Source organism: Cyprinus carpio, chromosome B2 (genome assembly GCF_018340385.1).
Source record: "Cyprinus carpio isolate SPL01 chromosome B2, ASM1834038v1, whole genome shotgun sequence".
In the NCBI taxonomy this organism is placed as follows: Eukaryota; Metazoa; Chordata; class Actinopteri; order Cypriniformes; family Cyprinidae; genus Cyprinus; species Cyprinus carpio.
The window spans coordinates 27,165,123-27,192,833 of NC_056598.1; the positions used below are offsets into that span (position 1 = coordinate 27,165,123).

Genomic DNA, 27,711 nt, shown 5'->3' on the forward strand with positions numbered 1-27,711 from the left:
AGGAGACATCTCTTTCTGCTTCTTTCTCTCTCATGAAAGAGGTTTTGACTGACTGGCTTCCCTTTTATTTAAAGGGATGGATGAGATGTTAAAAAAACAGTGCTGCTTTCCAGGAGTCAAGGTTCTGATTCAACTATTGATTGGCAGCTGAGCTAGAAAATAATTAATGAACAAGTCATGATATTTTTAGGCTCTTTGACGATACTTGATTATTTCAGACGATACTCAGTATCAGTATATATGCATTTACTCTGAAATCACTTTAAATGGTGTTTTTTCCCCCCCAAAAGGAAGCAAACCTCAACTGTAGGTTGGGGTCTTAGTTCTATCCATTAATTGTTCATGGAAGGAGCCAGAAAGTTTGACATTTCACCAGAAGATCAAGTTTGACATTTTGATTAAAAATGACATTTTGATAAAAAATTATGATGTAATAAAAAAATAGAAATAAAAATGGAAACACCCACAAATGGATAATTTGTTCACAGTAAGATCAGTAACACAAAATGAATGATTGATTTTCTAAATGCATGTCTACTAAATGCATACAAGTATAATTCTAGTTAAAATAATCACAAATAATCAAGTTTTCCAAACCCTTTCTCAGTTAATTAACACAATGATTAATCATAGTGGATATTTATAATATTACCTATACACACCTATATACAGTATATTGCTTTGAATCAGGGTTTTGAATCAGTTCACTGAAACTGAGTTGAACTGATTCTAATGAATCATTGTGAACATGTTGTAGATATTCAAAACACTGTTAAGTCCAGCACTAACTATTTTCACTTAGGTTTTTAAAAAGCTTTTGTTATTCAGAGCATCATGTAAAAAAATGGCTGAATATATCTTTTACATACAGCATTTTGACAGCTGAATACTCTTAATCTTCAAAGACATGCATATCAAAGTAAAAGGTTCTAGCAATCCAGCTTTCTCGCTTCCATTTGGCCCCTCAGCTTTTGAGACCGACACGGCTCTTCCTGAAGCCCATTTATCCCGAGTTTAAATTCAACATTTGGCTCACCCATGTTTCAAAAGGATTGATTGAAAAGAGAGCCAAGGATTGTTTGCTGTTTGTTGATTGCCAGTGAGTCCTTCCCTCTAAAGCTCTTGTCCACGGTTATACATGAAACCCTTTGTCTCTGTGGGCCAGAAACCTGCAGGGAGGACACAAAGGTTCTGCTGAAAGCTGCTTGACGTCTCCTACACAGATAACACAGCTCAATGTGACTTAGACACTTCATTGTTGATTGATTTCTTATTTTTAGTTTTCCTGTTACCACGGTAACAGTTTTACAAGTCCTTTTCCTTGGTGATCTTGCTTTCTTTCTTTCCTTCCTTCCTTCCTCTCTTTCTTCCTTGGTCGTGTGTCATTACTCTAATATGTTTTGACAATGCTAAACTTCTTTCTGTCATAACAGAAGGGGTTTGGAAGAAAATCTAATATGAACTGCATTGGATATCAATAAAGTCAAGAGAGGGTGGCTTTCAGTATCCAGTATTGATCTGCGTAACACGATGATCGATGACTGAACAAAGAAGAGCAAAATCAGCATACAATTAAGTTGCTTTAATTACCATTAAAATTATAGATGCTGTTGCTTTCATTTCTTCCTGGTGTTGATTTATAATATCACGTTTCGGGCAGTTATCATGTGGTGCTGAATGCTTGGTGTTTTTTTGCAGTTTTTTGTTGTTGTTTTTTTTCTGTTAATAGAGGTTACTGAAATATATTCAGCCTATTATAAGCAGTTATTTAGTCCAAACTGAAATGCAGCCCCCTCCCCCTAAATTTTAATATTTACTGTAAGCAAAATACTGTATATCGGTCTATCAATACCCATATGTTTTCCAGTATAAACTACAGTTATTATTATTATTATTGTTATTTTCAATTACCAAGGATGCAATAAATTGATCAACGGTGATAGACATTTATAATGTTACAAAAGATTTCTCTTTCAAATAAATGCATCATGGTTTGTGCAAAAAATATTAAACACATAATATTAGGAAATGTTTCTTCAGCATCAAATGAGCATGTCATGATTTCTGAAGGATCATGTGACACTGGAGACTGGAGGAATGATGCTGAAAATTCAGCTTTGATCACAGGGATAAATACACTTTAACATATATTCACATATAAAACAGTTATTTTAAATGAATACACTTTCACAATATTATTATTAAAAGCAGCCGCATAAGATACTTCTTTCAGAGGCATAAAAAAATCTTACCCCTAACATTTAACAGTCGTGCAGCAATTAATGCACTTAAGAGGTGATTTTAAGAGCTTAATTTTATTGTGGTCCCCTGTGTATCTGTTGTCTCTATGCTGCAGAAGGCTCCTTTGGCCACTAGTGACGTGTGCAGATGGCAATATAAAAAGATGCTCATCTAGCTTTTAAAATCCCTCCTATTGTTTGAAACTCTTGGAATAGATTGACCACAACTCAGGCAGCAGGTGCTTCTTTCTCTAGACAAACATCTTGGACTTTCTTAAGCAGCCTGTTTCAGTGGATTTCATTTCATCCAAGATGATAATAGAGCCCTAGTGGCAACACCTAGTGGCTTCTTAAAGCTTGCTAGCAGTGCTGGATTGAGCAGATCAGGGACCAGTTTTATATGTTTCAAAAACCTGACTCTGTCTTGAAATATAAATGTGGGACATCAAAATGTTGCATCAAAACCATTGTGAAAGATAGCAGATCTCAAGGAGCACAGATAAATGCTGCTTCCTCTTCTTGTGGCTATGGTTACCAGGTGAAGGACAGAGGAAGAGCTTCAGTGTTCAGCTAAGAGAAGGAGAAGGGAACTCATCAGTGGATTGCACTGTTAGTTAATAAAAGTTATTTGAGATACTCCATGGGCTCACTGAACTGCTTTTATTAAATGCCATTTTTCATTATGATTCTGTCAGCCGATGCAGATTTTCGGAGTGTTTATTATTAACCAAGAAATTGCTAATAGGTTTCTGGTGAAAGTGAGAGGTTATAAATGTCATTACTGCGGTGCAGTGTGTGTTTTTTCTTGGCAGGCAGTATGTTTGGAAGTCCATTTGAGTGATTGTGTGTTTATATGAACCTTTCAGGACATGCTGTTCACTCTGAATAATTCCTGCTCATTCGATCTCTATTAAAAGAATTGGCCTCAGCCTCACACACAAACCACCGCTTGCCAGACAAAATTACATTTAACAATGGGAAGTTAAGTGAGGGACAGTGTACATCCAGTGATTCCAAACCTATATGAGTGTCTTTCTGCTGAACTTAAAAGAAGATAATTGAAGAATGTTGACAGTGCTAAACGAAACCATGTTGGTTACCATTAACATGCATGGACAAAAAAAGCAAACATCCTCTCTTATGTTCTGAAGAAAGTCATACACGTTTGGAATGACATGAGGGTGAATAAATAATGACAAAATTGTACTTTAACCCTTGTGTTGTGTTCAAAACCCGATTACACTTGTGGTGTTCCAGGGCAAAAATGACCTGGAAAAAATAAACCATTTTATCATAAAATTGCTTATAAATCACTTATTATGCCATATTATCACCAAATATTGAAATCAATCTTTTTGTCAACTTGTTTTCTTTCATTTAGGACTGGTTTTGTATTTATATTTGCATGTGATTAATCGCAAGCCTTGTTTATCCGAGAGTAGGCACCTCATTTTTTGAGTGAAAAAAAACATTATTTATTATTTAAAACTGATGAAAATTTGCACTGTTTATCACAATCGTATGCTTTAATGTTTAATCAGGGAGTTTGTTTTGAAAGGCTTTTATTTTGTACAAAATGGCACAAAGTCACACTTGTGGTGTTCCCAGGCAAAAATGATTTGGAGTTTATGGTGAATGTGAAAGATAACAGGAAATTTGTTTTTTATTTTTTTTGTTTTTTGTTTTGTGGCACAAAGTAACACTTTTGCTGTTCCCTGTCAAATCTGAACATTCTGTCATATGAATAGGAACACATTAAAGGGTTAAATCATCCAAAAATTAAAATTAGGTTGTGTTTTACTCACCCTCGAGGCATCCTGAGTGTATATGACTTTCTTCTTTCAGACGAATCCAGTCAGAGTTATATTTCATTCGAGGATTAATGTTTGTTTGTGTCAAAATATCCATAAGACGAATCCAGTCAGAGTTTTCAAACGTAATAAACACTTTTCTCTCACATCCGTTATCTGAAGCCGTTCTGGCAGATGACGCAGCACGTAATATGAGATGCTAGTATCTTTGGTTTGTTTTTGTTTGGTGAGTTTGCAAAGTTTCATTACTTTAGCAAAGCAAAACCAGTCTCCTCTTGGTTTATATTGAAATCCTCCAACATTTTTCTTTATAAATCCTAGGTTTGAACTTTGTGGCGTTTTGTTTTATTCTCTCTCCGCATTCGTCACTAATCATGCAACGCCGACGTCCTACAGCTTTCATGTATGACAGATACCAGAAAAGTGTTTATTATGTTTGAAATATGGATATTTTTCTTACATAAACAGGAGGCCTTTATTCATCCCCCGAAGCCGTGTGAGGCATGTTTTATTATGGATGCACGCACTTTATTTGACGACTTGTGGACATGATGATAGAGCTTGGAATAGCCAGGACAATTTTCAATATAACTCCAACTAAATTCGTCTGAAAGAAGAAAGTAATATACACCTAGGATGCCTCGAGAGTAAAACACAAGCTAATTTTTTTGTTTGGGTGAACTTTTAATTTTATTGTGTTGTGATTTTTTTATGGAATTTGTATCAGGTTTTTTTTATTTCACAAAAAAATAAAACACTGACACTGTCATACTGAGACAATGTCCTGCAACAAACAAATCTGACCATTGTGACATGAAAAAACAGCACAGCCATATAGAGAACATTTCATGGTACAACAATATTTATATGCTCTGTCTTTGTGCTAAAGCATTTATTAGTAAACTTGTGTCTGCTTTGTGAGAACATGAAAGCCTCAAAACCTATTGTGATAATATTTTGTCTAAAAGGTGTGATGAAAGAAAGATGAAGGAAAGATTCTTTTGAAGCAGGGTGAAGCCAGTTTTTGTGTGTGTGGGGGGGGGGGGGGGTTGAGAGAGAGAGAAAGACAGAGTTATAGTGTCAGATTGATGAAATTATATCGGATGCAGTTCAGGGTAGGATGAAATAGAAAGCTTGTAATACTCTCAATAGTTTGTATACGTGTGTGTGTGTGTGTGTGTGTGTGTGTGTGTGTGTGTGTGTGTGTGTGTGTGTGTGTGTTAGTGTAAGTATGCATGCATCCACACATGAACAGGTCCAATGCCTTTATGTTTGCAAGCACACATGTACATATGTGAAAGTGAACATGATCAACATGCTCCTGAACACTAATAGTTTCCATTACTTTCATTCTTTCCCATTCACTTTGAATGGCTGGACATTTTGACCGAGAATACCACAAGTGTGACTTTGTGCCATTTTGTACAAAATAAAAGCATTTAAAAGCAAACTCCCTGATTAAACATTAAAGTACACTAGTGTGATAAACAGTTCAAATTTTCATAAGTTTTTATTTAATATTGTGAAAATTATTCATAAATAATGCTTTTTTCACTAAAACATTAGGTGCCTACTCTCAGATAAATGAGGCCTACGATTATTCAGATGAAAATATAAATACAAAACCAGTTCTAAATGAAAGAAAATAAGTTTACTAAAACATTGAATCCAATATTTGGTGATAATATAGCACAATGAGTGATTTATAAGCAATTTTTTGAGGCCGGGTCATTTTTGACCCAGGAACACCACAAGTGTGACTTTGTACCATTTTGTACAAAATAAAAGCCTTTTAAAACAAACTCCCTGATTAAACATTAAAGCATACTAGTGTGATAAACATTAAGTTTTTATTTAATATTGTGAAAATTATTCATAAATATTTTTTTTTTTCACTCAAAAAATGAGGTGCCTACTCTCAGATAGACAAGGCTTACGATTAATCAGATGCAAATATAAATACAAAACCAGTAAAGAATGAAAGTTGACAAAAAGATTGATTTCAATATTTGGTAATAATAATGCATAATGAGATATTTATAAGCAATTTTTTGAGTCCGGGGGATTTTTGCCCTGGAATACCACAAGTGTAACAAGGTGAAAAATCTCCCTCAAAAAAGTATGAAAATGTGAGATATTTATAAGCAATTTTTTGAGTCCGGGTGATTTTTGCCCTGTAAAAAAAAAAGAGAAGTAGCTATAACCTTTGTGAACAAAGTCACTAAATTTTAGTCCAATGCGAGAATATCTTCTCGGGGCAAAAAAGACCCGAACGCCACATCAGGGTTAAATAATTATTTGAAATGGAAAACAGTTAATTGTTGTTTTATATATATATATATATCTGAGACTGAAAAGCATCCTCTGCTTAAAACTGCATGCTCATTTTGAAATGAAGGTCTTAAACTTTTAACCTGTTGTATTCTTTTTTGCATGTGGCATTATTTAATGGAAATGTTAATTTTGGTTGTATTTCTTTTTTGTGTTTTATTTTGAATGGATGAATGAATGAGAGCTGGGATGTTGATCGACTTAAAAAAAAGAACCAAACTTTCATAATGTTCTTTCTCATTAGTCTTATTAATACCACGCTGATAGTGAAGAAACAAAAAACAAAAAACAAGATAGTCTTTTATTTGTATATGTATGTAAATGTGCATCCAAACTGAAGAGTTTGGGTGTCATTATTTAGCTCTGAAATGACAAATTTCAAAGAAGTGTCTGCCGCACAGTCTGGGCTTGGATTTGACAATATCACACAATTGGATCAATGTAGCTAATTTTACAAAAGATCACTTCCCCTCCCCCCTCTGAATGGAGATGTCAAAGGTTGCTGACCTCTTGCTTTCATGTGCATTGATCGTTTCTCGGGAGGTGGCCTGCTCCCCTCCAAAGCCCTTTACATCAGCTAATAGATCTTTGTTTGGACCTGAAAGCTGTTTTCTTACATTTTGTCACCCTGTTTTTTTTTTTTTTACACATGGCAGATTTTACTGTAGAAGATAAAGCTGCAACAAAAGAAAAATAAATTATGTGCAGCCTTGGACAGAAACGGTTCTACTGGATGTTATACTTTATTCTAAAAATGTAACTTTTAATAATAAAACAGCCAACAATATATGAATAATGAGCATATAACATGTCTATGACTTTTTTTATTGAACACTGAGATTTTTTTTGGGGGGGGGGGATTTCAATGTTTTAGGAAAAGTATTTAGTAAAATATCTATTTTCACCTTTGAGTTGCTATGTTTCCTGCATGTGTGACAAATTATTTATTGCATTTGTTACATTAGTTATTTATTTATTTAAATATGCCACATAGTCTCTCAACTTAGAATTGGATTTTTTTTTTTTAGTTTTACTAATATTATTAGCTGGATACTTGTTTGAAATGTCATGTTATTTACTAAAACTATAGTAAAATAAAATAAAATAAAAAATAAAGATTAGCAAAATTGTAAATGTTAGTATGAAGTTCAAACCTAAACTACTAAATAACAAATAATTAAATATAAATTCAATATTTAGAGGACAAGAACCCCATTAATATTTAATATTTTTACTCTCTCTTTCTCTCTCTCTCTCTATATGGGACTAAGCAGTGACCTTGAAATTTAGGCAATTGTAGGTTGTTCTCTAATTTTAAGCTCCAAAATATATATATATATGTATATACAGTGTCTATTGTGGTTATGGCTCTGATGTTGACTACCAGGTTGAATATGTGAACTTTATGCCCCAGCGTTTACGAAGACATCAGATTTCAGGCATGAATCACAGTTGTTTTGGTGACTGTGCTGAGTTTGTTCAGTTTAAAGGGAAGGAAGAGCACAGAGGATTGTGTTGATGTGATAGTGTGCCGGGACATGGCACAGATGGATGTGTGTCTCCTCGTCCTGTCCTGGTTATCCTGGGCGCTGACGAACAGGACGGCCCTTATCTGCAGCAGATGGGTCCTGGACCTCCTCCTCCTCTTCTTCAAAAGGCTGATGTTTTCAGCACACAGCTTATCTGCACCAGCCTCCAGTCATTTGTTAGGAAACATGTCTGGAAACAAATCCAAGGGTTTGCCAGCAGCTCGGCTTGAAGGAAGACATGTCACGATGAAGGACGAGGAGGCTGTGTGTCAGCGCACTTCTTCAACACTTCATTAGCAACACTGAGCTCAGCGTTTGAGCCAGGAGCATTTAGATAAATCATGAAATATGCACTTGTCTTACAAAGACGAGCATCTCTGTTGCTAAAGCTCATTTCAGTTAGTGCAGTGGTTCTCAAATCTTTGGACTCCAAAGCCCACAACAATATCCGAAAGGCCCCATGACTTCTCTAGTTGATCCTGATTTACTGGAGAACATTTATATATACACACATATATATATATGTATATATATATATATATATATATATATATATATATATATATATATATATATATATATATATATATATATATATATATATATATATATATATATGTATTTATGCACTATTTCTACCTGATAAGATATTAGAGTTTGGCACTAGAAAAAATGTAGGCTATATTCAATATAAAAATGCCTGTGGGGTTATAAGGTTATATTGTAGGCTTTTTTGGATATGTTATTACTATGTGTTGTTATAAGGTTATATGGTCTCACTTTGGGGACCAGTTCTTACTACCATTAGTTTATGTTTTTTTATTTTTGGTTAAGTTTATTTATGTGGTTTTTTTAGGTGTATAGTTTGTTGTTTTTTAGTATTTGGTATGGTTGTGGTTTTTGTTTGTGTATGGTTAGAATTAGTCCTTACATAGTTTTAGACTTTTATGCTAGTTACCACCCAGAATAAAAGTGCTTATGGAGTTGTAAAGTTTTATTAATTTTGCATGACCTTTCCATTTCTAGAAATCACACTTGTATATGGGTCAATGGCCAAAAGGTGTTTTCAAGCATCAACACAATAAAAGTTTCATACAGCTTTTATTTTTTCCCCGTACATTAGAATGTGTCCTGGTTAATTTTATTTATTAGTTTCTTTAAAACAATGACTAACACATTTTTACCCTGATTTACAGAAGACACCCACTAAAATGTTGTTCAGTGTAACAAATTAGATTATATACCAAAAAATCCTGTCAGGCATATTTAGAACCAGAATCATTAGAGGACATTAAAAAACTCTATTTAAAAGACTCTTTAAATAACTCATTAAAAGACTCTAAAACTAATTAATTGTCATTTTAAATCTTTACAGATGTTTTCTGCATGACCCTTCAAACCACTAGGTTTTACCTATTTGTCAGCAATACGTTTTTAATCATTTAAAATGTAATAAAATTTAGTATGTTCACATTTTCTTTTATATATTCTAATTAGGGATGTCAACGATTAATCGATGATCGATTAATTGTCGATAAGAGATGCAATCGATGAAAGCAATCATGATCGATTAACCTGTTTGATTTTGGGCTGCGTGAGTGACGGTGACATTATATAAATGCATCAATATTCATTCATAATGTACAAATTAAGCTTTTAATGTGATTTAAACTTTAAAAGTACATTAAAATAGAAACAACACAAAGTTATTCAACATGGAAAGCAATAGAAATGCAGTAACTAAGTAATTTCCCCAGATAATTGTTTCATATTGTGCACTTTGTAGGGCTGCGGAACACATTAGAAAGGCTATCAACTTGTTAATTGGCGCTGTCCATGTTTCATTAATTTGCTCCTTAAATAACCCATGATTTAACTGAAATAAGGGAACAAATGAATAAATCAAACAAATTCTTAGTTCATGACATCTTTCATTTCCCTTCCCGCATGTTTACCACAGCAAGAGATGCGAAAACGGTGATTAAAAGTGAAAGACAATAAAATAAACTTGCGAAATTAGAGGCTTCAACGGTGAGGATTTAGGAAAAGAAACAATGCCTAAATGTTATTGAATTTGTGGAAATTCGTGACCAACCGAAACCAGAACAAAACTGTGTACATGTAGGCTATGGGCTGGAATGCATCCAAAAGCATGGTCGCGATGTAACATTTTCCAGTTAACCAATTATTCCTCTAACAAAGCTTTTATACCACACTTGTCATAATCAGAGCTTATAATGTGTAAATAAATAAATGCTGGATTCAAAACAGCAATTAAAAGGTGCTGTGACCGACACAGACAATACGTTTTCCCACGCACATTCAGTGATGTCACTAAACGGCGACGCCGAGCATCGTTTACAAGTTTCTGCATGGACCTAACTAGCCTAGGGCACAGGTTTTAAAGCCCTGGGACAAAATGGGTTGCTTTAAGGAAAATGTATAGCCTATATAAGTAATAGGCCTAACATAAAAATAACAATTTGTTTTCATAAAAAAAAAATAAATAAATAAAAAGATAATAATATATCTGACTTAAATAATTAAGATAACAAATTTAAAACAGAAGTGTGGTGGTGCTCCATAAGTTCATTTAAAAAAAAGGATGACAACGCGCATTCTGTTTGTTTGCTTTTATTTACAAGAGCACAAATCTTCTGTTTTTATTGTGAGTGTGCACAAATGAAAGTAACTTTTGCGGATTATATCTTACTCCAAAAAGGTGATTTTTATTTATTTTTTTTTTTTTTTTATAATATCTCAGCTGTTTCGATCGCGCTGGCGCCTCACGCGCACGTATTCTAGCAATTCAAACTTAAATCGCAGTTCATTATCAAAATAAAATACAGTCAACAAAATATAAAAGGTTACAATGGTCAGTTTAAATAGACCGTAGTATACCGGCACACTTTGCTGTTATGCCAAGGATGTTTTTTCTCAGGTGAAGAGGATGATCTTTTCCATCTATATGTGAATGCGTGTAAAGTACAAGCCTAGTTTACATTATAAAATATAGTTTAACATTTAAATACATTGTGAATATGGAAGCAGTTGGATTTGTGCCGAATGAGACGTGAGCAATAACCTCCAAATACATCCAAACACGCTCGCTCGTCCTCGAATGCACGCACGCACTGTCATGATCTAATGCACTGTAAATGGCGGATTTTTAAAAACAAATAGGCCTACCGGAACGCAAAAATTCAAAATCTGACATTTTCCGGAACAGAGCCAAGCAGGATCAAATTAAGTACTGTTCATAATACTCCGATAAAAATGTTTGATCATGTGAGCAACAGTGTGTTTTTCTGCAGCAGCGCTGATGGAAGTGGTTTTCTGACTGCGCAGCACAGCCACGCGCACCACAGTTAGGCCTATGTTTGGGATGATTTCATTTTAAATGCCATAATGTCAGTTGAAAACATTGCAATTGTGTTTTAAAATACATCAACGAGCACCACAAAACCATTTAAAGAGGCGCGTTCAGCAGTCTCCGTGCCGGGATAGAAAACAGTCAACAAAGTAAAATGACCTCAAACGTATTCAGACTAAAACCCCTTTAAATCAAGTGAGAAAGGTTTTTTTTATTTTTTTATTTTTTGAGAGGCTTTTGCACATCCTGTCGTACTGATGCCTGCGTGCCGCTGCAATAGACACATTTTGCAGCATTAAGGTTAGCGCTTAATCGATTAATTGATTGTTAATTTAAACGATGATTGATCATGGAAATGATCAAAAATTGACATCCCTAATTCTAATATATAAACATATATTAACATATAATATATACATTTTAAGCACAGGTCAGAATATATGTTTAATTTTTACATAAATATATCTGTTACACTGAATGCCAATGTAACAGCCTATTTCACCAATATTTTGACATTTTATTGTCACAAAAGTTATTTGAAACATAAAAGTAGACAATTTACTTGCAATTTTACTATGCTTTCTGTGTATATAAAATCACTTTTGTAAACTGAATTTGATGTGAATTCACCAAAATATATTTTGTTGTATGAGTTATATGACTTTTCGAGGTCTAGAAATCCATTTTTTATATTAATTTTATATTAAAAGTGTATTTGTTATAAAAAAATACCCATGGAGTTGTATGGTTTTATTAACTGGCATGGCTTTTCCAGGTCTAGAAATAATACTTTCTATATTTGTTAAGTTTTATTTTTCATGATCTATGGCTCTCTGGCTGAGAACCACTGACCTAACAATTCAATTGAAAAACAATTTTTAAAAATCCCATAGACTAACATTAAAGGAGGTACTTGAACCATAGAGATCAGGATATCATAGGCATTTTGAGGGTGAGCTCTTTTGACGTCATCATGTTAGTAACCACCTTGCAACCAGCTAGCATTGTGCATTATTATTCAGTCTGTTTAATAACCCTCATGGCTGTTTGTTATGGTAGTTGAGGTCATTCTCTGGTTCATGCCAGTATGTAATTCATCTCTCCCTGCAGCCATAACCTGACTTGCCCTTTATCTTGCCTTGTCTGCTCAAGTACATACTGCTCACTTCAACTGAAAAATTGCAGGGAAGATTAACGTGACTTACTTGTCTTAATAGAGTACAGAGTGTACCTTTTGTGGAAACCTGCTGCTGACATGATTGAATGCTTTTTATGTTATTATTATTATTTTGCAGGACTGTTTAACTTGTTAGCATTTTTATGACTTAAAAAGATCAAATTTACTATAATCCTAAGCAGAGCTGAGTCATCTTGCACTCTGCATTAATATACCTCCCGTTATCAAACACATGCACAGATACTTCATAGCTTTTTTTTTTTTTTTTTGCATTCTTTGGAGGTACTGAATGAACCAGACAGACTTGGAAATGCTTCAGGAGATTCCTTCACTGAAGTGATAAACCTCATAAAAATCATGCTCTGTGACTGTTTCTCTTTCAAAATGCTGTTTGTTTCAGCCTAGAGCTCTGTCCCAATGTTTTAGCATTCTTCGGACTCTTCTGTGTTCTGCAAGGAGCTGGTTAAGCCCAAGGTCAGCAATAGCGGCTCCGGGGAGATGGGGTGAGGGGTGGGGAGCAGGCTGGCCAAAGTCACGGTGACCACGACCCGGTGCTGGACTCCACAATCTAGCTGAGAGAAAAGAGAAAAGAGCGCTGGCTCTGAATCTTCCTCTGATCTCAGAAGAATACTGTCCCTGCAGCTTGCATAAATGGATTCTGGATGAAACAGAGATCAGTCTTACCAATGAGTTCAGTCTCTCGTTATGAAGAATACAGACTTTATTCAAGCCACAGTGAGACAAACATTTGGCTGAAAAATGCACAATACAAAAACTCAAAACACTAGCTACCACATACATAACAACGCCTTGACTGCAGGACGGCACGTTCTGTTAAGTGTGATTTGGTGAGGCATACCTTTACTGATGGATTTGTGATTTTTATGCATTTATACTATTTTTATCTCTAAGAGTTGAATACAGTAAATACAAATCTATTGGACTCTTGGAGCTGCTGTGTTTTGGCTGGACCTCATCTGACCTCAGGAAGCATCCAGATCCGTGGCGCTGCTGCTCATGATAAGAGAAAGGGCAAATATTTACCCGTGAGGAACATATGCTTCGGTCTTGATGGCCACTTCTCCTCAGATAAACTCTCTGTATGCCACATTAGAAAACTTCTTTAGACCTGCTGCTGCCAAATTGTTGGGTTTTATTGGATATTTGAGATATAATGGCGCGTGGCGCATGCAGTCGGGCAAGCATTTGATTTCTTTTAGCTGTTCTTTCACGTCTAAAGTCTGCGGAGAAGTTAATGGTCTTTAAAAGAGTAGTTCACCCAAAAAATGATAATTCTGTCATTTACTCACCCTCATGTTGTTCCAAGATATTTTGAGAAATGTCTCAGTGTTTCTTTGTTTTGTCTTCATTTTAAGTCAATGATAACCAAAGCTGTTTGGTAACGTTCTCCAACATTTTTCTAAATATCTTATTTTATGTTCCATAGTAGACAGAAAGTCATACAGGTTTGGAATGACATGAGGTTGAGTTGATGAAAAATCCAAACCCATGAGACTTTGGTTAATCTTTGAAACACAAATTAAGATATTTTTCATGAAACATGAGAGATTTTCCATCCCTGAAAATCCAAAACTTTGACTGTGTAATGAAGATATTATAAACATAATCCATATGAATCGAGCAGTTTAATCAAAGTTTTTGATGAAATCAATCACTTTACAGGATGAATAGATTTATTTTAGGCTTTTATTCATATGAAAACATTGATCAACGCTCATACACAGAGCATCAAATATGGTCAATGGCTGCTTGTACAAGGTTGCTTGACACCAGTGTTCAGTAAATGAAATTTGGCATTAAAGTAAAGGGAAGTTTTTAAACAGTTCTTATGCTGTTTCTTATGAGATTACGTATAACACCTAACAATAATTTAGTGTCTTTATGATCGATTACACAAAGCACATCTAGAGTAGCCTTTTCAGGTCTGATTTGAGAGTGGTCTGGCTGTTCCCAGCAGAGTTGTTAACGGAATGGGTTTGTGTCCATGTCAGCACTTGACAATAGATTGAACCTGCCTTTGTTACATCGCAACAACAAAAAAGAAGCAAGAGGATTTAAATTGTCAACCCTATCACCGTGGACAACTCACTCGGCTACATGACACTACTGTTACCCACACACACACACACAGCAGTCCCGATGTGGCAGAGGCTGCCTGGGGTCAGGAAGAGGAGCATGATGGATATAGTTGAGCGCTCCACAAGGAAGTGGGGAGGGAGCGAGGACAGGGGTCTTTCCTGACAACATTACAAACCCTCATTGTTCATTTGTCACTCACTCATTCAAGGTGGCTTTGTGACTCTGAAGAGGGGAAAGCGCTGTTTCTTTGCTCCAACTTACAGACGCTTTGATTTAAATTGATTACAGGTTGATCTGCTCAGTCATACAATCATTTGGTCTTTTTTGTTGGGAATCCACTTTACAGTGAGTAACTAGTCACGTAAGGGCCCATAACCAATGTTCCCTCTAATTTTTTTTCTTGCTGAGCAAAACTTTTCTCTATTGGGCGGACATTTCAATCATTTGGTCTTTTTTTATACCAGACCTGTACAGCGCGCACACAAAAAAAGTGTGTCTTTAACTTTAATGTGCATTTGTATTTGATTTGACCCTGACTAAATGATGTACATTTTAGATTACCTAATGTCTTACTGAATTGTACTTCACAAAATAATACTGTGAAATATTATTGCAATTTAAAATAAAAGTTTTCTATTTTAATATACTTTAAATAATACTGTGAAATATTATTGCAATTTAAAATAAAAGTTTTTTATTTTTTTATTCTGTCACATGATCCTTCAGAAATCATTCTAATGTGCTGATTTATTTCAGTGCTGGAAACTGTTGTTAATATTTTTTGGGGGACTTGTGTAGATTTTTTGGGGATTCTTTGATAAATAAAAAGTTAAAAAGGACAGTGTTTATTCAAAAATAGAAATTTTGTGTTACAATATACACTACTAAAAAGTTTGTGGTCAGTAATTTTTTCTTTTTTTTAATACTTTTATTCAGTAAGAATGTGTTAATGGATAAAAAAGTGATAATAAAGACATATTTTTAGAAAGAGTTCTAGTTTGAATAAATGCTGTTCTTTTTAACTTTTTATTAATCTAAGAATCAAAGAAAAAAGTATCACATGTTCCAAAAATAAAAATAAAAAATAAGTAAAAATATTAAGCATTAACAGATTCAACAACACTGGATAGTAAATCAGCATATTAGAAATGATTTCTGAAGGATAATATGACACTGAAGGCTGGAGTAATGATGCTGAAAATTCAGCTTTGCTCCTCGGGAATAATAAATTATATTTTAAAGTATATTAAAAACAGGGAAACCAATATTAGAAATTGCAATAATGTTTCACAATATTACTGTTTTTTTCTTCTGTATTTTCGATAAAATAAATACATCCTTGATGAGCAGAGACTCCATTAAAAAACAAGGTCAATTATTTATTAGGTTAATAATATAGGCCTAACATAATATAATATCAAAACAAACTGAAGCTTTTAAACTGATAGAATAGAATAGAATAGAATAGAATAGAATAGAAACTGAAGCATTTAAACTGATAGAATAGAATAGAAACTGAAGCATTTAAACTGATAGAATAGAATACAATAGAATAGAAACTGAAGCATTTAAACTGATAGAATAGAATAGAAACTGAAGCATTTAAACTGAGATCTGTAAGTTAAATATTAAAAAAAAAAAAACGTGAACGTCAATTCTCTATAGCTATGTAAACTACACCTGTGTGTGACTGTAAATGTCTCTGAGTTTTGTACCGTTTCTGTGCCCATCATCCGCTATTTCCAGCACTTAATCAAGCCGCTCTTCTTTAATTCATGATGACGTTTTATTTCACGTCATTGCGTTTGCGTCGGCGCACGATTTGAGCTATTTCGTACGCAACCATTAAAATATTCGTTTCTACAGCGATTAATTTGCCGCACATTCCTTTTCTATGAAACTAACCACATTCACCGGTTCTAACTCTATCGTGATATCAACTCTGTAGCGGTTTATCCGAGCATTGCAATTCATTCGCTTTCGCAAATGGCTTTCCCAACTCATTTATGCGTGTGCGCGGCACATTATTTCTTCTGCGCGGCTGCGGTGGAAGAAGTGCGCGGCCGCGCGCGCGCGCAGCTTAGAGGGAACATTGCCCATAACTCTCAGTGCTGACGTCATTATCAGTTGTTTTGTGCTGTGTTCACGTCATGTCAGAAATATTTTGACTATTCTTGAGATTTTGCTCTGAGCTGTTAATTAACTGGAAATTGTTTATTTATGTGGCATTGATTAAAATCAGGAATCCATGTATTGGCCATTACAGCAAATACTTCATTTCAGTCATATAATTCATATTCTAAAACAACGAATGTTTTAACAAAATTGCACTTTAAACAGAAATTTACAATTTAGGCTACTGTCTTTTTCACTGTTGTCACAGAGGACTAATGAGAGATATAAGAACTTTAATAAAATGTAGCATTTGAAAGCATCCAAATATTCAAAAGTTAGAAATTTTTAATTATGTTTGACTGATGTAAACAGTTTTTACTCATTGGAAACTGGAGACGCTGTTCAAATTAGATACATTCCTACAATGTATCAGAACTGTATCAGAATATTTCATATTTAATATATCTAATGGTTACTTAAAGTTAATCTTTAAAATTAAAACACTTATAATTTAATAACAATCTCAATAAAAAAAAAAAAAATTCAGTAGTACCAACATTGCATGAATTCAGCATTAAGATGTGGTACCAACACTTTGGCTTTGAGGAAACTTTGGTTGACCTTTTCCAATTAACCAGATGTGCAAGATCAGTCAAGGATTAACTCAAACAGCACTGGAAAATGGTTTTCACACTTTTCCATTGTTGAAATCTGTACTAAAGCTGATTAAATAGCCTTGTATTGCCATATAATGTTAGTAATTTTCTTTTTTGAAACTATCACAAACATTAAATGACAATACAGGACTTCAGTCGCATCTGTTTGAACGACATGTTGAACTGTGGTGTCCTGACCAGCACTGCCATTCCTCGCCTGAATAATGATGGATGAAGCGTCAAAGCAGGAGGAATTGTGTCAGGAAGCGCATCTGACCTCTCTTTGGCCCTTGTCACCTGATAACACTTGTCTGTTTTGATAATATGTGCTTCATGTGACACAGGGCTATTAAACAAGACCCCTTTTTGCACTGTAACAAAAAAGCCTGCCTATAAAGGCTATTTAATCCTGAGAACAAGAGCAGGACAAACAAACCATTAGGAACCAAGAGTGAATGTGTGAGCTTACTGAATGTTTAAGCCAAAATGCAGTAAGGAGCACTTTTACTGAAACATAAACACTTAAATTTGTCTATTTCCAAATGCCAGCCAGTCATCAGTGCATAACAGCAACCGTTTAAAAAAATCGTACGGGAAAAATGAAATGCATTTAACCCATTAGTTGAACTATTATTGTCCCTAGTGAATAACAGCTGTGGTCTGTGTTGTAAAATGCAGGGTTGGGTTCATCGGCAGTTCTCCGGTTTATTGGCCAGAGCAGCCTTGCCGTTTTCCCTCAGACTGAGCTCTTTGTTTTGTTGTCATGGCATCAGGACACTTGATTTTCCAATGGACACCATAGATTTTGGAATAAAGCTTAGGACTCACTGTTTTATTGTTGAGAATCCACTCCCTATAAATGAAAACTAGTCATGTTGGTGCACATGAGTCCCAATATTGGTGCCATCATTGGTTGTTTGAGCATGTGGCACCGACACTTTGGCTTTGAGGTGTAAAATTGTAGTTGACCTTTTCCAGTTAGCCAGATGTGCACAAAGATTCACACGCAAGAATTTATACTTGTTCAGATCAATTTGAAGCCGTCTCAGATATTTTGACTTCAATGCTTCTCCATTTCTCCAGTGAAACTCCAATTATGAATGATAATTTAATATTATGCCAATAACCGATACATGGCGTATGTTAAAAAAAAAAAAAAAAGTCAAATTAAGTTAAAATAAAACGCTAAAAACAAAAATTGATCATTGTTAAATGAGTTCATTTAGGCATGACAACATTATAATGTACAGTATGAAAATAGATGAAAAATTTGAAATTTGCTAAAGATTACATTAGTGTTATTAAATGATTAGTGTTTTTAAAGATGAACTTTAAATGAATGTTATATGATGGCAAAGAAAATCTAAGTAAATCTAAAATTATAGAAATGAGTATGTGCCATTAAATATCAATACTGGCCAGAAAAAAATCTAATATTGGCTAACGACTGATATATCTTGAATCCTTACTTTTCCCAAGTTTTCTTGCTTGTATTCTTAAATTGCACTTACAGGAGGTTTTCCAATGGGTCTTTGGTAATTACTGATGTAAAGCATTTGTCTGAGTGCAGGATTTAGTTGAAGGTTAAATTAAAGCCATTCACTCCGCCTGAATGTACGGCAAGGTCAACACTCTAATCAGGGCTTCGGTCATACAAAGGCCAGTTTTTGACTCTAATAAATGAGCCCAGCACTCCCACGATCCCACCCCACTGCAGTCTGCTGACCGTATCTCAGGGTTGCCCTCTTGCCCCTCTCATTTTCCAGTCACTTTTATAGCTGGACAGTAAACTTCCAGTGGCTTAATGATGATGAATTCTTCATCTGCCCAAATACTCCTTTTGTTGATCCTCCCAGGCCTCCACCCCCTTAAACCCTGGCTAACCTTGGCCCACCACTACCCCCGTCCACTGCTGGACTAATCCTCTCCCCAGGCTGTCACCTCCAACCCCAGCCAAGCCAATCCCTAGCTGACCAGTCAGGGTTTTCTCTCTCTCTGCTGATTTCAGCTTTGGCTTTCAGCTTGTTGTGTTGCCTCCCCCCAAACCTCCCTTCCCCCTTTGGTTCGTGTGGCCAAGTGGAGGAGGTTATCTCCACAGCCCTGGCTCATATTGGCCTCACTAGAAAAGCCCCAATTTGCACTTCAGGACCCCAGCAGGAAGTCTGTGAGAGGCCTTTAATAGGCAAATGAGCACAGGGCTTAGGGAACAACAACCTGCCAGCGGTGTGACAAGCAGCGTGAGACCCCACGCCTCATGCCCGGAATAGCCCTTATGTGGTCAGGGAGGCTGAACGTGCCAGGGCAGCATTGGCTTTCACGTGACGCCGACATTGTCAGGCTGTTGTAATTTGTTTTTTCTGACACTGAGTAGATAGCTCCTGAAGAGCTCGATGAGCTGTGGTAGTTGCCACCTCGATTTCTCCCTCCTACCCAGCTGATGCTCATTTGTCACTGTGTTAAAATCACGTTCTGCTCTCACCTCATCTATGTGATTCTTAGTTGGTTTTTTACAACCATGCGATGACGAGGATTTTATCACACTTCTAAAAATCCACACCTGATAAGACAATCAAGCAGTTCTTATAAAGGAGCCAAAGCCACTCTTTTAAAAGCTTAGAGTACTCAATAATTGTGTACTGGTTTCCCCCAGCCTGTGCTTCAGTTTGCCCAAATTTAAATTGAGTCGTTCCATTTAGACTAAATATGGGGCATTGGATTTGGATTGGAGTGTTTTGCAGCAAGAAGCCGAGAACATGAGTCACACTTCTAAAACTTGCATTTTTAGGAAAATCTGCTCTGGTTTACCCCAAAATGCTTTTGTTGGTTCAAATTTAGATTGTTGAACTATTTGGATTACATTTGCGGCACTGGATCTGGAATGTGCGTTTCTCTTGAAAGAAGCTGAGAATTAGAGTCTACTTCTCAAAGCTTGCATTTTACATTTATTATTTCTAAGCATTTTTTGGGACAGATTTAGATTAAATTGGCTATATTTGGATTAGGTTTGTGCCTTTGGATTTGGATTGAGGCGTTCTCAGAATAAAAGACAGGAATAAGAGTCACATTTATAAAACGTATGTTCTGAATTCAGAATTTCTGCTCTAGTTATTGTTTTATTGGCCAAATTTATATTAACTATTCCCACTTGGATCATGTTTTCCCTATTGAATCTGGATTGTGCATTTCTCCAGAAAGAAGCTGAGATAACTGCATTCATTATTTCTGCTTTGGTTAGCTGTTATCCTACATGTTTGTTGGCCCAGATTCAGATTAAGTTGCCTATATTTGGATTACGTTTGTCACATTAGATTTGGATTGAGCACTTTCTCAGAACAAAAGTCAGGAACACTTCAAAAATGTACATTCTAAACTCAGAACTACTCTGGTTTGCCCCAAGCTGTGATTTTGTTGGCCAAAGTTTGGATCAAGTAGCCCCCCTTGTATTATTTTTATTCCTATTGAAATTGTATTGTGGTTCTCCAGAAAGAAGCCAAGAATTAGAGTCATACTTCTCAAAGCTTGCATTTATTATTTCTCCTTTGTTTTTTCTAAGCATTTGTTGGTACAGATTTAGATCAAATTGCATATATTTGGATTAAGTTTGTCCCTTTGGATTTGCATTGCATCTTTATTCAGAAAGAAGCCGGGAGCTAGAGTCACACTTTTCAAATCTTGCATAACTGCATTCATTATTTCTGCTTTAGTTTTTCTACATGTCTGTTAGCCAAAATACAGATTAAGTTGCCTATATGTGGATGAAGTTTAGCCCATTGGATTTGGATTGAGGGGTTCTCAAAATAAAAGCCAGGAATAAGAGCCACACTTCTAAAATAATTCTTCTGAACTCAAAACTCCTGCTATGGTTTGCCCCAAACTGTTTTATTGGCCCAAATTTAGATTAAGTAGCCCCACTTAGATTGTGTTTTCCCTATTGGATCGGGATTGTGTATTTCTCGAGAAAGAAGTGAGAACTAGAGTTAGGGCTGTGCGATTAATCGAAATCGAATCGCAGTTGCGATTTGAGACCTTGCGATTTGCTAATCGCAAAAGCCTGTGATGTGGACGTGATGTTATTTTTTTAAGGGGATTTTGATTGATTGCAGTGTTTGGTGGCAGTACTAATCAATAGAGTGAGCACACCTCCGTTCTCAACAGTCAGCTCTGCTCTAGCCAACTGCGTAAATGCCCACCATTAAAAAAAAAAAAAAAAAAAACAGAAAGTGGGAGAGAGACAAAGTGGGATTATGGCATCTACAGGGTCAGATCAATAGTTAGGCAAATTAAAACTAAAGAAAAACGTTATGTAACTTAAGCTTCGAAAGACAGACAATGAACAAAAAAGGTAATTTGTAAGAGCTGCGTCACAATCAAGAGCTCCCTTATCGGTCCTGTTTTCAGTACTGGAGAATAAAAGATACATTCTTAGATGTTTTGTTAGTACATGAACGTTATCTTACACATTTTACCTTCCCAACAGATTAATCTGAAAAAGGTTTATAAAGCTTGTTTGCTATTCTAAATTCAGAAGACCGCACACACACAGCCTGTGTCTCTGAATGCTTCTCATACTCGCTCCTCTCTGCCCCACGCGGCACGAATTCCACGTCATGGATGAGCCGTTCACACTTGCCGCACTCACACAGCCTGTTTCGTTATGCTTGGTTATATTCACGCGCGGCCCTGAACCGCAAATGCGGCAAATGAGCGCATCTTGCTGTATGGATGAGGCTTGACACACGCGCGCAACCTGCATCGACTCGTGCCTGGCTCTGCGTTTAAAAACGAATGTAAATTCAGTCTAACTGCTTGCTAATTTCACTTGGATGAAATGAAACATTCAGCACATTTTTCACTTGTTCTTAAAATCCCAAATACAATAAAATCCCAAAATACAATTAAAGTATTACAATACATATGTAATACTTTAATAATTGATTAAATAAATACAGTTCTTTATAAAAAATAAACAAATCTTTCCAGTGAAATTAAGTAATTAAGTTAATTCTGTAAAAGTAGTAATACCATTATAATCTTGTCTGCTGAAAAAAAAAATAATAGAACCCCTCCCAAAACACAATTGAAAATTGAATTGGATTCAGGGTTATAATGGGAATTGTATTGGTTTATTTGATGGATTCTGTTGGTGGGATGTAATATGGCAGATGGCAACCAATAGAACAACAGTAATTCCTATTGGAATAATGCCAAAAACAAAAAGGAATTTTGTAATGGTTTAATGAAAGCAGGGTAATGATACTCATACTTTGCTGCACATTATTGACAATATTGATCTGAAGCTTGACTTTGCAAATTTAAAATCGCAAATCAAATCGCAATCACAATCGCAATATCTGTCAAAAAAATCGCAATTAGATATTTTCCCCATATCGCACAGCCCTAACTAGAGTCAAATTTCCAGCTTGCATTCTGCATTCACTATTCATCTTTGTTTTTTTCTAAGTGTTAGTTGGTCCAGATTCAGATTAAGTATTTGGATTAAGTTTGTCCCATTGGATTTGGATTGAGGGGTTCTCAGAATGAAAGTCAGGAACACTTCAAAAATGTACATTCTGAACCCAAAACTACATTTGTGATTTTGCTGGCCCAAATTTGGATTAAGCAGTCCCACTTGTATTATTTTTATTCCTGTTGGATCTGGATTGCATTTCTCCTTAAAGAAGCTGAGAATAAGTTACATTTCTAAAAACTTGAATTCTGTACTCAATAACTCTGCTGTGGTTGACCTCAAACTGGGCTTTTGTTGGTCCAAAGATTCACCTAGTTGTATTGGTCTCACTGGATCTAAACAATGATGCTGTCTTTCTGGAATGAGGCAGTTTTTCTGTACCTCGGGAGAATGGAGCACTTCTCAAAAGGAAGTAGAAAACAAGACAAAGCAGAACTCCAAAAGATGTTGAAAGAGCTGCCACCACATAACTCATCTATTCTCAGGTGGCTGTGGAAAAGATACTTCCCATTGTCAGTGCCCAGGGTTGGAGACTCAAAGCAGCGCTGAAGGATGGGCGAGAGGCGGGACAGCTCACTCACTGACTCTTTTGTTTTACCCACAAGCTCAATTGAGCAAAGGAAACCTCTGCTTTGCTCTCTTTCTTCTTTTCCAGTGACCCATTAAAGTCTGATAGTGTTAAAGCCTGAGACTTGAATCATCACTTAGGTTACCCAGAAAATTGAACTTGTGCTGCATCTTCATATATATATATATTTTTTTTACAATCTTGGCAAAGAGTCTGGCAAAGAGTACAGCAAAGGTACGTTTCTGATATAATATCCAGCATTTGTTGATAACAAGTCCTTACATATTCAGGGACATTGTGTGGTCCAAATGGTTTCTGAAGGAGAAACTTTGCAATTAAAATAAACAATGTTTAGACAAAGCCCCCAGATTAGCTGGAATGACAGCATTAATGACTCTGGAAGGCTAATAAAGCCCTCTGAGGGCGGGAGGTCATTGTTTAAAGCTGACTCCCATACTGCTTTAGACCCTATCTACTAATTCTTATTAGGGTGAGAAGAAGTATATGGCTCGATTTAGACCAACTGTTTAGAAAGCACAATAAATTACTGATTTGCTGTACAACCTGATCAAAATTATTTCCTTACTCTTCAATCTACAAAATGCCATTAATGCCATTTTTACAGGGTTATTCCATTTTTTGGTTTATCTCAAAAGTGCTTCCTTCTAATGCATCATTTTGTTGACATGGCTGTTTTGTTGTTTGCTTGACAAATTCTTTGTGTCTTTAACTTTGACAAATGCATTTCACTGTTACGGTTCTCAGCACACTCTTTGAACCATTGCGTCAAGTCACCTTTTTGTTCCATGGACAAGGCTGTTATCAATTATTAACAAATCCTACTACTCGCTGCAGACAAAACAGGATCGCGGGTGTGTTGATTAAATCTACTGTGTATATTTACCCTCTAAAGTCATCTGCTAGGGTTGGGCTGATGAAACTGGAGGGAACACTTTATGCAAAATTGAGTTAGATTATAGTTATCGGATCCATAATGAGTTGTAATGAATGGTAACAGTTCACAAATGGACCAGCACTGGTTCATTTAAATACCGTAAGGTCCTGAAACGAAAGGGTCAACCGAGTTACAATATTTTGTCATTATCTTGCGAGATTAGTAGAGAGATGGAGTCATTGTTAGTGAGAGCCTGGAGCACCAGGGGAACCCGATCCTCCTGTATTTGCATTCAGATCTCTTTCACTTCCTCTGAGCCACTTCTCTGTGGCACGCTGTAGGAAATGATCAATCCGGTAAAGTGCAAAACATCAATCTCCTATCAAGTTATTTAGACCAGATGAGTCCCCGCCACTCGGCTATTTACAATGGGCCTGAATTCTCAGTTAATCGTCAACCTCCGGTAAGGGGAGGGATGTGAGTTCAGGCAAGGCTGACGGACAAATGCAGACTGACCCCACATTCTTTAGCAAGTGTCCCTAGTTTGCCATTGGTGCGCCCTATCAGTAAAATGGCCCCAATAAAGCGGGGAGTGGCAGAAGGGGAGGAAAACGATCCTTCGCCTTACGTCGTACCCCCATCTGCGAGCATGGCACCTAGTGGTCTTCGGTGTCACATTAAGAGAGGGCATCTGCACATCGTGCTTGGCGAATGCAGCACGCGTGTGGCGCGCGGAGGCGTCTCGCCTCTATTGTGCCGTGTTTGGCAGTATGGCCCTCTCCACAACAGCATCTGTCACCTTAGGGGGTCATCAAGGGCCAAGATGAATGAGTCCTGAGAGAATGCCCCTCTCACCCCTCAGAGCAAATGGCCGAGAAGAGGGAGGGGGCAAGAGAAATGGGGGGAGGGCTTGCTGTTTGTGTATGTGAGTGTTGGAGGGTGTGTGTATCCAGAGCCACTGAGTACAGGACAGAGAAGGTGGCTCCACTGGAGTTCCTGAAATCAGGCTTTTCCACCCTGAATCTGGACTATCATGACCAGGGAGCTGCTGGCTTGCAACAGGGACAAGGAATACTGTCACAGCCTAGACACTGCTTTTGGATATCCAAAGGATGTCTGCTATGGAAATAGCCTGTTTTAATAATCTGCTTTAAGGTCTTCAGTGGGATTTGAGGCACACTCCACACCCCGGCTGTTTATGAAAGGTACAGAAGCGTCATGTTAGTTTCTTTGACACTCACCGGCTCCTGCTAAATTGGTGCAAATGGCCATGGCTCTTAGCGCCCCATTTATTTAAAGATTTTTGCATTGGCTAATCTCTGTCCCATCCCCCTGCATGAAGTTTTGCTCTTTAAACTCTCTTACCTTTAGTTAATGTCTCTGGGTGTAAAAGAAAACTGTGTGAATTGGTCAGTGATGAGTGCTGAGTCAAAATTTAAGTAGTGTAGTGTTACTCTTTATGTAAATATAGGCAGGGAGTGTTGAAATCATGCAGTTATGCATTGCTTGTTTTTAGCCTAAATGTTTGTACCTTATAAATGGGCTGTTTTTATAAATGTGACCAGGCATTTTTTTTTTTTTAAACTAAAGTAGAATTTGTCCATTGAAAGTGCACTGAAAGCAAGTTGTCCTCTCCCATTGTCATCAGTTTAATGTAATTATGCAGATAAGGAAGGAAACAAAAGAGGGAGTGGATTGAGAGAAAGACAGAAAGGTCTTTAGTGGTACAGTGCAGTGTGTGACTGTAACCACATTTACAGCCACATGTGGCACATTTTATCTAAACCTTTTATTTGGCCTTTTATAAAATAACTTTTTATATGTACATTCAAATCTACTTCACAAAGTTAGGCCAAGAAACTAATGCATCAAACTGCATGTGGCACCAAAATAGTGACAGAAATCTCCACATGTTAAGTCTATTAGGCAACATAAGTGTAAAATTGTTAATCTGAGACAAAACAAACGTTACCAGCAAAGCAAACAAACTTCTTTAGCGGTGCCTAATTATGTCTGTGGGTTGGTTTGTTTTGGCTACTTAAAGTGTCCCTTCATGGCTATTTCAGGATCTCCTAGATTTTATTTGTAGAGTTTTTGGTTTCTTTAGTTGGGATTGGACATCCTTGAACACACCATTTGAGTCACACCAAGTCCTCGGTTCTTGGTAAACTCGTTTTGATCAGGGAAAGAGCCTATGTTCATTGCGTTCAGTGTCATATTGAAGCTTCAGTGACTGATTTTTGTTTTTAGAATTCAACTACTTCAATTTCTTCTTATAAAAAGGAATTGGTGCATTTTTAGATGTTTCATGACAGCTTTTTGTGTTGTATGCGGTGTAGATAATCAGTCAGAATTAGAAAGCAAATTGAAAGCCTTTATGGAAGCAGTAAGAGGTGACTGGAGCTGTAACAGCTCTTGGCCTTAAGGCAGGGCTCTCTGCAGGCATGTCCATATTAGCATTTAACACCCCTTATGTGTCATTAGCAGTCAAACTGGACCCTGAGAGCCCTGAAGGCAGGACAGAACTATGCTCAGGTGCTGCTACCTCACTTTTCCTCTGTTTACCACAGTATCAAGACGAGTGATTTGCTGAAACTTGACCCAACAGGCCTCCAAGTGCTGTTTGCAAAACAGGGTGTGCTACTTGCTTTTTGAGTTATTCAGTGGAGGCATCAATCGACATAACCCATGTGTCACACCAGCAATTTTCCATGTCAGTCTTCAGAGACTTGATGGCTTTTTTTTTTTTTATCTGAAAAAAAAAAGAAAAAAAAAGATTTCCGATCCATTGTGGAGTCTCAAAGTGGAAGCTTTTTCAATGGATCTGATGAAGACAGTTGCCTCTTTGGGCAGCAGTTGGTCTCAATTATATCAGGTTTTTTGGGTAATCATTCACAAATTTCACAATGTTCAAAGAAATGCTGACATATAATGCTATATTTATTGTTGCTGCAGTATTTATTGTGAAACTAATCATAGTATCACCTGGTGGAGGTTATCAATATATTTGCTTAAATCTTAACAAATCCATTTCATCACCTAGATTTTAAAAACTGCTAATAAAAATGACCCGTAAGGTCATTCATTTTCTGCTTTTCAAAGTATGTAGGTCATATAATCTTTGCAAACTTGGGATACTTTTGAATGAAGTATTTACTGACTGATTGATGGCTTTACTGCATTTCACTCTTGTTTTAACCAGACCAAAAGCACAAAACCTGTCCCATCAGTCTTTGTGTAATCCTGGAAGTAGGAGACATGGAGTTCCTTTCCCTGTGCGTTCCACAAACATTCCCTTGAGGTCATAATGTCATATAACTCATCCTTCAGCGTTATCAGTTAACAGCTACATATGTTGAAGATCACTGCAGTCTGTTCAGCTTTACAAACAACTGTCTGATCTGAGATAACGCATGGATTAATACTCACCACATATGAATCTTACTGAT

General features: G+C 36.4%; 2 protein-coding genes across 3 annotated transcripts in view; one reads left to right on the top strand and one right to left on the bottom strand.

The window, feature by feature from the left end:
• The window catches only part of LOC109057293 (period circadian protein homolog 2-like), a 368,217-nt gene that overhangs the window by 175,955 nt on the left and 164,551 nt on the right, over positions 1-27,711 (bottom strand). The window lies entirely within an intron of this gene.
• The window catches only part of LOC109104459 (GREB1-like protein), a 36,580-nt gene continuing 34,032 nt past the window's right edge, over positions 25,164-27,711 (top strand). The window contains exon 1 of the mRNA XM_042718961.1: positions 25,164-25,467. The gene's annotated coding sequence lies outside the window, so the exon portion shown is untranslated. The remainder of the gene's footprint in view (positions 25,468-27,711) is intronic.